This window comes from Triticum aestivum, chromosome 1A (genome assembly GCF_018294505.1).
Source record: "Triticum aestivum cultivar Chinese Spring chromosome 1A, IWGSC CS RefSeq v2.1, whole genome shotgun sequence".
Classification (NCBI taxonomy): Eukaryota; Viridiplantae; Streptophyta; class Magnoliopsida; order Poales; family Poaceae; genus Triticum; species Triticum aestivum.
In genome coordinates this window covers 77,805,753-77,816,371 of record NC_057794.1, presented here as the reverse complement: position 1 = coordinate 77,816,371, position 10,619 = coordinate 77,805,753, and the positions used below count along the sequence as shown (strand labels likewise).

Sequence of the window (10,619 nt, the reverse complement as noted above, 5' to 3'; positions counted from 1 at the left end):
CTTTTGGTGGGAAAACTATGAGGCTATGCGCCCAGCCGACCAGGTTACCACTTGGGCAGAATTCACCGCGGCTTTCTGTGAACACCACATTCTGGAGGGTCTTATGGATTGTAAGAGAGAGGAATTCTACAACTTCACCCAAGGAAGACTGACCGTGGATGCCTACAGCCGTGATTTTGGAAACTTGGCACGTTATGCACCTGAGGAACTGTCCACTGACGCCAAGAAGCAGGCGAGGTTCTGGAAGGGACTTAGCCCCGAACTTCGCCGTGACGTCCTTTGCACGAGTGCACCTCCTTCCAGAAGCTTGTGAACAAAGCCATCAGTGCTGAAACCGTTCAGACTGACTATGATGCTACACATAAGCATTCCCGTGATTTTGGTTCTTCATCTGGCTCTGGTTCTCAGAAGCGCCGGGTGTGGATTCCAAACACAGCTCTGCCACCCAGGTTCACTCCAAGGCCATCCTATGAGGCACCTCGCCCAACCCAACAGTATGCACCGCCTAAGGCTTATGGTGGACCGGCCGCCAATGCTGCTCTGCGCACCAACACTGTGACATGCTTCAAGTGCAGAGAGCTGGGTCACTACAGTCGAGAGTGTCCCCAGAACAACAACCCCAACCAGCCTGGAAAGTCCGTTGGCCGTGGTAAGCAAGCAGGAAAGGTGCTTTATGCCAAGCCAGCCACCACTACACGTGGCCATGTTAACTATGTCTCAGCAAAGGAGGCTCATGATGATCCCAACGTCATCCTTGGTACGCTTCTTGTTAACTTCCATCCGACATCTGTTCTTTTCAATACTGGAGCATCTCATTCATTCATATCTGAGAGCTATGCTCGATTGCATAACACCACATTTTGTGGCATGCCCACTTCCATGGTAATTCAAACTCCAGGTTCCAAATGTCAAACTTCTAGAGTAAGCCATGGGAATGAAATTCTTGTCGATAGACTTGTCTTCCTTGCATCCTTGATAGCTCTCAAGTCCTCGAACATAAATATCATCTTAGGTATGGACTGGATGTCAGCCCATTATGCGAAGATCGATTGTGCCACTAGAACTATTCAACTTACTCACCCATCGGGCAAGACAGTCAATGTCTTAACCCGAGTGGCCAAGCGTTAACTCTACTCTCTTAATGCCAGTCCTCTTCCAGACCTCGAAGACATACCAGTAGTACGTGACTTTCCAAATGTCTTTCCAGAAGAACTGCCAGGTGTTCCAGCTGACAAAGATGTGTAGTTCATGATAGATCTTGTTCCAGGAACAGTCCCAATCTCTAGAAGACCCTATAAGATGGCACCCCTAGAACTAGCCGAGCTTGAGAAACAACTCGATGAGTCCTTGAAAAAGGGTTTCATCCATCCTAGTTCTTCTCCATGGGCTTGCCCCGTCCTCTTCATCAAGAAGAAGGATGGTACGGATCGGATGGTTGTAGATTATCGACCCGTCAACTTGGTTACCATAAAGAACAAGTATCCGCTCGCCAGGATCAATGATCTGTATGATCAGCTTGCTGGATCATCAGTCTTCTCCAAAATGGATTTCAGGTTGGGCTACCATCAAATCAAAATCAAGAACGGGGACATTCCCAAAACGGCCTTTGTTACTCGTTATGGCCAATACGAGTACACCGTCATGCCCTTCGGTTTAACCAATGCTCCAGCCACCTTCTCTCGTTTGATGAATTCGATCTTCATGGAGTACTTGGATAAATTCGTAGTGGTATATTTGGATGATATACTCATCTACTCCAAGAACAAGGAAGATCATGCCGAGCATCTAAGGCTAGTATTGACGAAACTTCAAGAGCATCGTATTTATGCTAAATTCTCCAAGTGTGAATTCTGGTTGCCAGAAGTGACCTATCTAGGCCACGTAATCTCTGGTAAGGGTATTGCTGTCAATCCCGAGTGATTTCAAGCTGTCCTTGATTGGACTCCACCTGAAACGGCCAAGCAAGTTCGGAGTTTCCTTGGCTTAGCGAGCTACTGTCGCCGCTTCATCGAGAATTTCTCCAAGGTTGCTAACCCTCGAACTGAACTCCTCAAGAAAGATAAAAAGTTCAAGTGGACCCCACAGTGCGAGTTCAGCTTTCAGGAACTGAAAAGACGCCTGACATCTGCTCCCGTACTCGTACCACCAGATTTTTCTAATGACTTTGTTATCTATTGCGACGCCTCGCGACAAGGACTAGGTTGCATACTCATGCAATATCGTCATGTAATTGTCTATGCTTCACGGCAGTTACACCCACATGAGGAAAACTATCCCACACATGATCTAGAGCTTGCAGCTGTAGTCCATGCACTCAAAAACCTGGCGACATTACCTTCTCGGTAATCGTTGCGAGATCTTCAGCGATCACCAAAGTCTGAAATATATCTTCACCCAACCGGATTTGAATCTCAGACAAAGACATTGGGTCGAGTTGATTTCAGATTACGACTTAGGGATAACTTACACCCCGGGAAAAGCCAATGTTATGGTTGATGCACTAAGTCGTAATTCCTATTGTAACAACCTGATGTTACAACAAGTTCAACCACTTCTCCACGAGGAATTTTGGAAGCTTAACCTCCACATTGTTCCTCAAGGATTCCTATCTACCTTGTTGGCGAAACCTACCTTTACAGATCAGATCATCAAAGCACAGAAGGTTGACCCGGGAATTTCCCGTATCAAGAGAAACATCAAGAAAGGAGTCGCGAATTGTTTCTCCATTGATGATCAAGGTGTCATGTTCTTTGGAAACCGCTTAGTGGTTCCCAAGGCACGAAACCTGAGGCGACTGATCCTTAAGGAAGCTCATGAATCCCCTCTCACCATTCATCCCGGTAGTACTAAAATGTATCAAGACCTACGCCAGAGGTTTTGGTGGACTAGGATGAAGAGAGAAATCACTCAATATATTGCAAATTGCGACGTCTGTCGTCGTGTTAAAGCAGAGCATCAACAGCCGGCTTGCACCCTTCAACCTTTAGCTATTCCTGAATGGAAATGGGATAAAATCGGTATGGACTTCATCACCGGGTTTCCCAGGACCAAGAAAGGAAATAATGCTATTTTCGTTGTCATCGATCGTCTTTCTAAAGTAGCCCACTTCCTACCTGTTCAGGAGAGTATAACCGCTAGCCAGCTAGCAGACCTGTATATCTCTCGAATAGTGTCTCTTCATGGTGTTCCATTGGAGATTAACTCAGACCGTGGAAGTCTCTTCACCTCTCGATTTTGGGAAAGTTTCCAAAATGCTATGGGGACTCGTCTCTCCTTTAGCACCGCCTTCCACCCTCAATCAAGTGGTCAAGTAGAGCGCGTCAATCAAATTATGGAAGATATGCTCCGAGCTTCTGTTATCTCATTCGGAATGGATTGGGAGAAATGCCTTCCATTCACTGAATTTGCTTATAACAATAGCTATCAAGCTATCTTGGGCAAAGCTCCTTTCGAAGTTCTCTATGGACGAAAGTGTCGAACGCCTCTTAACTGGTCAGAAACCGGGGAAAGACAACTCTTTGGCCCGGATATGATCCAGGAAGCAGAAGAGCAAGTTCGCATTGTTCATGAAAAGTTGAAAACAGCCCAATCTCGTCAAAAGAGCCAATATGATCGTAAACATAAGGCCATGACTTTTGAAGTCGACGAGAAGGCTTACCTTCGGGTTACTCCTCTGAAGGGAACCCATCGATTCGATATCAAAGGCAAATTTGCTCCTTATTACATTGGTCCTTTTCGCATTCTCGCCAAATGAGGAGAAGTTGCCTACCAATTGGATCTACCTCCGCATCTCTCCAGAGTTCATGATGTCTTCCACATTTCTCAACTCAGGTGTTGCTTCTCGGATCCTATCCGTGGAGTGGACCACGAAACACTTGATCTCCAAGATAATCTCACATACCGGGAATATCCCGATTGTATCCTTGATCAAGCCGAGCGTACCACTCGACGCCATAACATCAAGTTTCTCAAGGTTCAATGGTCACACCATTCCGAGAAAGAAACCACTTGGGAAAGGGAGGATCGTCTTCGACTTGAATACCCCACCTTCTTTCCGAAGGACCCTAAATCTCAGGACGAGATTTCTCTGAGTGGGGGTGAGTTGTCACACCCTAGCTAGTTCATGCATTAGAGTGCATGCATCATGTTTAACTTTATCAGAAACTTGGAAATGGGGCTGACAGAACCCCCAGCACCCCCTGAAACCAACTAGGGTTTACTAAAAATATTTTCAATGAACTCGAAATACCCTTCTAAAATGTTCATCATATTTGCCTTGGTCCTAAACCTCTGACAAAAATGGTGCACAATTTTCTAGGTCATCCTAAGGTCACTGGATTAAATCATTAGTTATTTGAATTTGGGCATTTAAATGCTAGTAAATATTTTAAATGCTCAAATAATCCTAAACTGAAATGTTCCATGTTGGATTTATTCCAAACAGTGGCCATTAGCAGTTTCGTAATTTTTGAAAGTGCCTAGGTATTTTTAGAAAAAGCCACAAACCTGCAGAAAAATAGAAAACTGAATTAGATAGAAAAGAGAGAGAGAGAGAGAGAGAGAGAGAGAGAGAGAGAGAGAGAGAGAAAGGCCAGAGGCCACTTACCTGTCTGGCCCGGCTCATCTGGCCCGTGCCAGTCATCACCTACCTCTGCCAGTAGGCAGAGGAGGGATACCGCGTCGCCGCCGAGCTTACCACGGTGCCAGCTGCTTGCCGCTTCGCCCCTGGACGCGCTGGTCGACCTCCACATCGCCCGCTCGATCACCCCGACACCTCATTCTCCCCCTGCTCCTCTCCCTCGCTCTCCCCCACCATGGCCGATGCTGCCGCGCTCGTGCCGACGTGAAAACCGCAGCCACCATCGCCTCCTTGCCGTCTCGCCGTGTCCAGAAGCTTCGCCGCCGTCTGCTTCACCAAGCTAGCCGAGCCTCGAGTGCTCGCCTACCCTGGAGCCACCGCAACAGCCTCGTATTCACCGATCACCGCCGGAGATCCCTTTCGCCGTCACGCCTGCACCAGCTCGCCCCTGACCTCGCCGTCAGCACTGCAGTGAGCCCTGCTACCTCCTCCTCCTCCTCTCCGTTTGCCTTCTCATGCACCACAACGACCACACCGAGCTCGCCCGCATACGCCGCCGCTTCCGCACGTCGCCGTCGTGGCCACAGCCACGCTGGCTCGATTCCGAGCACGCCATCACGTTCGCCGCAACCCAAGCAGCCCGTAGCACTGCCCCATGCACCTCGCCGTGCCTCCTAGCGACGAGTCTGAGCTCGTCCGAGCTCCGGCCACCGCCAAAGTCGTCACCGGCGTCGTTTCCGGTGACCCCGAGCCCAACCACTAGCACCACCCGGCGCGGCTCGCTCCCAGCTACACGTAGATGCCCTCTGCCGTCCATTTGGTCGCCGGAGGAGGAATCCCGCGCTGCTCCACCGCGTCTGGCCTCGCCGGCATCATGTCGCCGGTCGGTTTGACCCATTTGACCATGTGGGCCCTGCCCCTGGTCAAACCTAGATTAGGAGTTAAACTAATACTAATCTATACCTATACTAATTACAGTCTCTCTAAGAATCCCCACGTTAATCAGTAATTAACAGCCGTTAATCTGGTGGGACCTAATTATTACGGTCTAGATCTTTCAAAATTGTCATAGGTTCATTAGAAAAAAAACAGATGTTTGAAAAAAAAAAGATTTTAGGCTGGTCACGAGATTGTTGTGTGAGTCGTACTCATCTAGGCCTCTCCCGTCATAGGTTCGTTAGAGAAAAAACATATGTTTGAAAGAAAAGAAAAAGATTTTGGGCTGATCACAAGATTTTTGTGTGAGTCGTACTCACATAGGCCTCTCCCGTAATTCATCAGAAAGAAAAAATACGGAAAATCTGAGCGTTCTCTCCTATTACTTCCCAGGTTGTTGGATGCTAGATCCCCACATAGTATCTCTTTCCCCGCACATGCCTCCTCGGACCGCCATCCCGCAAAACCCACGATGCCGCCGCCGCCGCCGCAAAATACTTCCTCATGCTGCTGATGGCTCAGTAATACTGTGTTTGACCGCACCGTGCGTTCCCACCTCTGCTGCAGTCCGTCGTCTGTTCAAGGCCATGGCCGAGGATGAAGCCGTCACAGGCCAGTGCTGCAACTTCCTTTTCTCTTTTGCCGATCTCGCATTCTTCCCATATTGCAAATCTTCAGAAATTGTCCTAAGATGCAGTCCAAGGATTCTGAAAACAGCTGCACGTGCAGCCCAGCCTATGCTATTCTCTAATTTGCAGATAAAAGTGCTTTGAAAATTTAGAGGGCTCAAGATGGTACGAGATGTTTCACTTTAGAGGATTCTCCGTCATGGTTGGAGTGCAGTATGGCGTCCAACTTTCAGATTAGCAGAGCGAGGTGCATGCTTTCTGGTTCTGCGTTGTGCACATCAGCGACCGACAGGAGTAGCCTAAGATGCAGTCCAAGGATTCCGAAAACAGCTGCACGTGCAGCCCAGCCTATGCTATTCTCTAATTGGTAGATAAAAGTGCTTTAAAAATCTAGAGCGCTCAAGGTGGTACGAGATGTTTCACTTTAGAGGATTCTCCATCATGGTTGGAGAGCAGTATGGCGTCCAACTTTCAGATTAGCAGAGCGAGGTGCATGTTTTTTTGGTTCTGCGTTCTGCACATCAGCGATCGACAGGAGCAACCTAAGTTGGAGTCCAAGGATCCCGAAAACAGCTGCACGTGCACCCCAGCCTATGTCTTTCTCTAATTGGAAGATAAATCTGCTTTGAAAATTTAGGGCGCTCAACATGGTACGAGATGTTTCACTTCTCAACACATCTCCTTTTTTTGAGTTTTCTTAAAACTAATTATTGTAGAATTATATTTCTTTATTTCTCATAAAGTGGTCTGTACAATATATATTATATAGTACAACTTATCGACTAAGAAAGCAATACCACATGAGGCACAACACTCTAGGCGCAATAGGACATGGAAATATCACACAACCTGGATTGTTCAAGTCAGCGCTGCTGGGACGCGTTGTTCTGCAAGCAACAGCTGCTACCATCCAGTTCAATAGACCAGGAAAATCAAAACCTTCATAAATTCATGTTGAGGTATGCACTCATCTATTATATACAAATGATATTCACAATGTACATATCTATTCCCACAGTGTAATACTACCACAGATGCAGGCGTGTGTATAAGCATGAAGTGAAGTCTATGTCGGTTGCTCATGGTACACGAGTATATACAGCAGGTATATTTGTAAAAATATAATACAATTTATAGCTTACATTATCACAATCATTCCTTTAAATAAATTTGTTCTCTACCAGTAATAGTAATTAACCCCCCATCTATTGTCTCTTCTCAATATATCATACCTCAAGCTTTATCTGTGTGAGTTAAAAGATATCCATTTCTCTTGGTCTATATATGGCAGTTGCTGCGTGTTCGGCCAGGAGTAGTGTGAACTCTTAAGCAGCTTCAATTGCAGACGATGGGCTCACATCCATCTCCATAGCATAAACATCGTGCACGTCACTGATTCGTGCATATATGTAAAGCGGCGAAACAAGATCAGCAGGCTAGCACATCCAACGCCTATAGGTTAGTATTGATTGGTGCAAACATATCTTAATACTGATGTACATATTTTCCACGGCATTAATCTTCCAACACATAGAAGTGGAATCCATGTAAAATCTGTGTGGCGATGATGATACTGAATTGAGTCACTGAATTGTGTCATATGTGTGAGATTGATTTCTGGCAGTGTATATGTATGATATAAAATCTAACATGGAAGATAGATCTGAATCTGAAAATTAGTATGTGCACATGATATGTTCTCCTTCAAAACTTCATCCATTTTTCAGGTATTCGATCTACCGGAGGTTATCCCTTCTCAGGTTCATTCTTCTTATGTTGAAGGTTCTGACCTGCTAGAATTCTTAAGTAGTTTTCCTCTACGGTTACTAACCTATACAATCCATTCGGCAGCAACTTCATAACCTGACCTTGACGTAAATGGAGACAAAGTTATATGAAACGGCGTACAAGCAGTTACTCAAGCACCCTGATCTGCGCCTCTGTCATAGTCAAGGTGCATCGGTTCATAAGGTTTAGAGTCCAGAAGGAGCATGTCCAATTGCTAACAACAGGTTTGATCTGGGGTTGCCACATTTTGCAAAAGTAATTCCTGAAATTTTTTAAACCAGAAGGACACAATTGAAGTTGTGTGTTCTTTTGTTTCTTATTGAAGTGCCATAATGTTGTTATATGATGAACTACAGAAACAAATGCTTCTCATCGCCAGTCAACTATTAGAAGTTTCAATAGTAGACAAATACATATTCTTACTTCATCTTGATTATTGCAGGATACCGTGGCACATGGTTTCGAAAGAAAAAAACACCATTGGGAAAATTTGTACAAGATAATTGTGAACATGACCTGCCAACAGTCCAAGGTCCTTTAAGGTTCAAACTTTAATATATATAGTTAGAAATATATATTCTAAGATAGTCACATGGTTGTCGCAAGAGTACAGGGCACCATGATATGTGGTTGTCACAAAGTATACAAGTTTAGTACACACATCCAAGAATTACGGCAGACATGCTTGCAAATATTTAGATTTGTTGGCAATTACTTTCATTCTTGGCAAAAGTGAAAGTATAAAACTATATCTTCTGCTCGGGACGAAAGTTTCTTAGAAGCATTATCATTGTTTGAATTGTCAAAATCTGTACATTGTAATTGTCAATATGATTTAAAACTTTTGTAGTATATTAATAAGGCTTCAGTTATAAGTCATCGTTGTATTACCTACTTATGTAGGACAGGTCAACAAAACACATGCAAGTCATGGAATTTACAAGATTTAAGACATTACATTGTGAATCAGGTGCCCTAAAAGGCTAAAACACAATGGTGGATATAACTTATAGTTGCTACCAACTTTTACTGTTGCCACACGCTGCCAAGATATATGGCCGGAGAAGATTAAATTAAACAAACTGGTGAGGATTTTATCACACAGTTTGCTACATGAACACTAATTGGCAATGATATGATATCTAATACATAAATTTATCTATAAACATATATTTTAATTTTGATGGTGAGGATTGCTTTGGATAAGAATAGTGGAAATCTAAATAAGGTATTATTACTTCCCTAAATTTACAGTCACCTTTCCTATTGTGCTACATATATAAATACTTTTGTGCATACAAAATAGAGAGAAGTGATGTGCAGCGTCAACTTGCATTGTGTTGGTGCAGCAAAAACGATTTGGTAATTGAAAACGTTCTAGAAGCGTAAATTGCATATTGTTGGAGATTGAAGAAGTAGTGATAATAAAAAAATTCCAACAATGTAGTCAAATATTTAACAAGTCTGTCATTTTTATGTGCAATCATCGAATGCTACTTTTTGTGTGGAATTTTTAACATTGCCAACAAGTTATATTTGTGTATAATTTATATTGATTAGGACATAAAAATCATTACCACCTCTTTTCCTAGGCTAACCAGTGCGAATGCACGGGTTGATGGCTAGTTTAGTTAGTTAGTCTAATGACACTGACACGCGGGACCCACTGGCAGGTTTGACCTGGACCGTCCCCGTTGACTGCCGACGTCACCCTGACGCAATGCTGACACAATAAATCATTTAATGGATTTATTCTTATACATGAAATTCCAGAAAATATTATAAACTTCAAAAATTCATAGAAATTAATCTGTAGCTCCAAATGCAAAGATTTATATATGAAAATTGATCAGAAAAATCCAATCTTTCCATCTGTAATGGTTTAATGCATGTCAGAACACATTATCCTTGTTGTTTAAGTGAAACAAGCTAATGCATTAATATGACTTCATATCATGGGCTTTCATTTGAATCTTTGATTCAAATGGACTCAAACCAACCTGTTTTAGAATGCATTAGCCAAAACACACCCATATTGCCATGTCATAGCATGCATCATATTGTTGCATATTGCCATGTGATGATCGTGTTTCGATGTGTCTTTCGTGGTAGGTTCTGCCTCCGAGGATACCCACGAATATCTGACTGAAGGGTAGTATCCTACTACCACTCCATCAGGCAAGCAGCCCCATTGATCATATCGATACAATCCCATGTTCTCGCTCCTGCTCTCATTTACTGCATTTAAGACAACAACGTTTTCAAACTGCTGTGTGCTGCGGTAGTTGGACCCATTTCCTCTGCATGACCTGTCATTGCCATAGTAACTAGATGAAACCCACTAGCATGTGTAGGAGTTGTTTGAGCCATGTTTGTGTTACCTACCTTGCTATGCCTGCTATGCTTAGAGTCGTGTCAGGTCTGGTTCATCTGGGTGATGGGCTAGAGTGAAATGAATATGTCGGTAATGTGAGTGATGTGTTGAACACGATTTGGTAAAGGTATTGATGAGAGGCCATGTAGGAGTACATGGTGGGTTGTTTCATTGGAACCGTCCTTAAGCACCGAGATCTATATGTGTGATTTAAGAACCAGCTACTACCATGCATTGGGCCCAAAACCAATGGACCCTCTCGGCTTCTTAACCACCCTTGTCCTCTGTCCAGGAGTTGCAACTAGTTTCTGGT

General features: G+C 44.2%; 1 long non-coding RNA gene across 2 annotated transcripts; it reads left to right on the top strand.

Annotated features, from left to right (window-relative positions):
- The first annotated feature begins 5,917 nt into the window (after window positions 1-5,917).
- On the top strand, window positions 5,918-9,587 carry LOC123098174 (uncharacterized). Of its 2 annotated transcripts, XR_006447681.1 has the most exons (6): window positions 5,918-7,103; window positions 7,179-7,249; window positions 7,436-7,602; window positions 7,872-7,926; window positions 7,996-8,156; window positions 8,375-9,587. It is a non-coding gene; the product is annotated as an uncharacterized lncRNA (long non-coding RNA). The 2 variants fall into 2 exon arrangements; XR_006447674.1 differs by having other exon boundaries at window positions 7,996-9,587.
- Window positions 9,588-10,619: the final 1,032 nt, after the last annotated feature.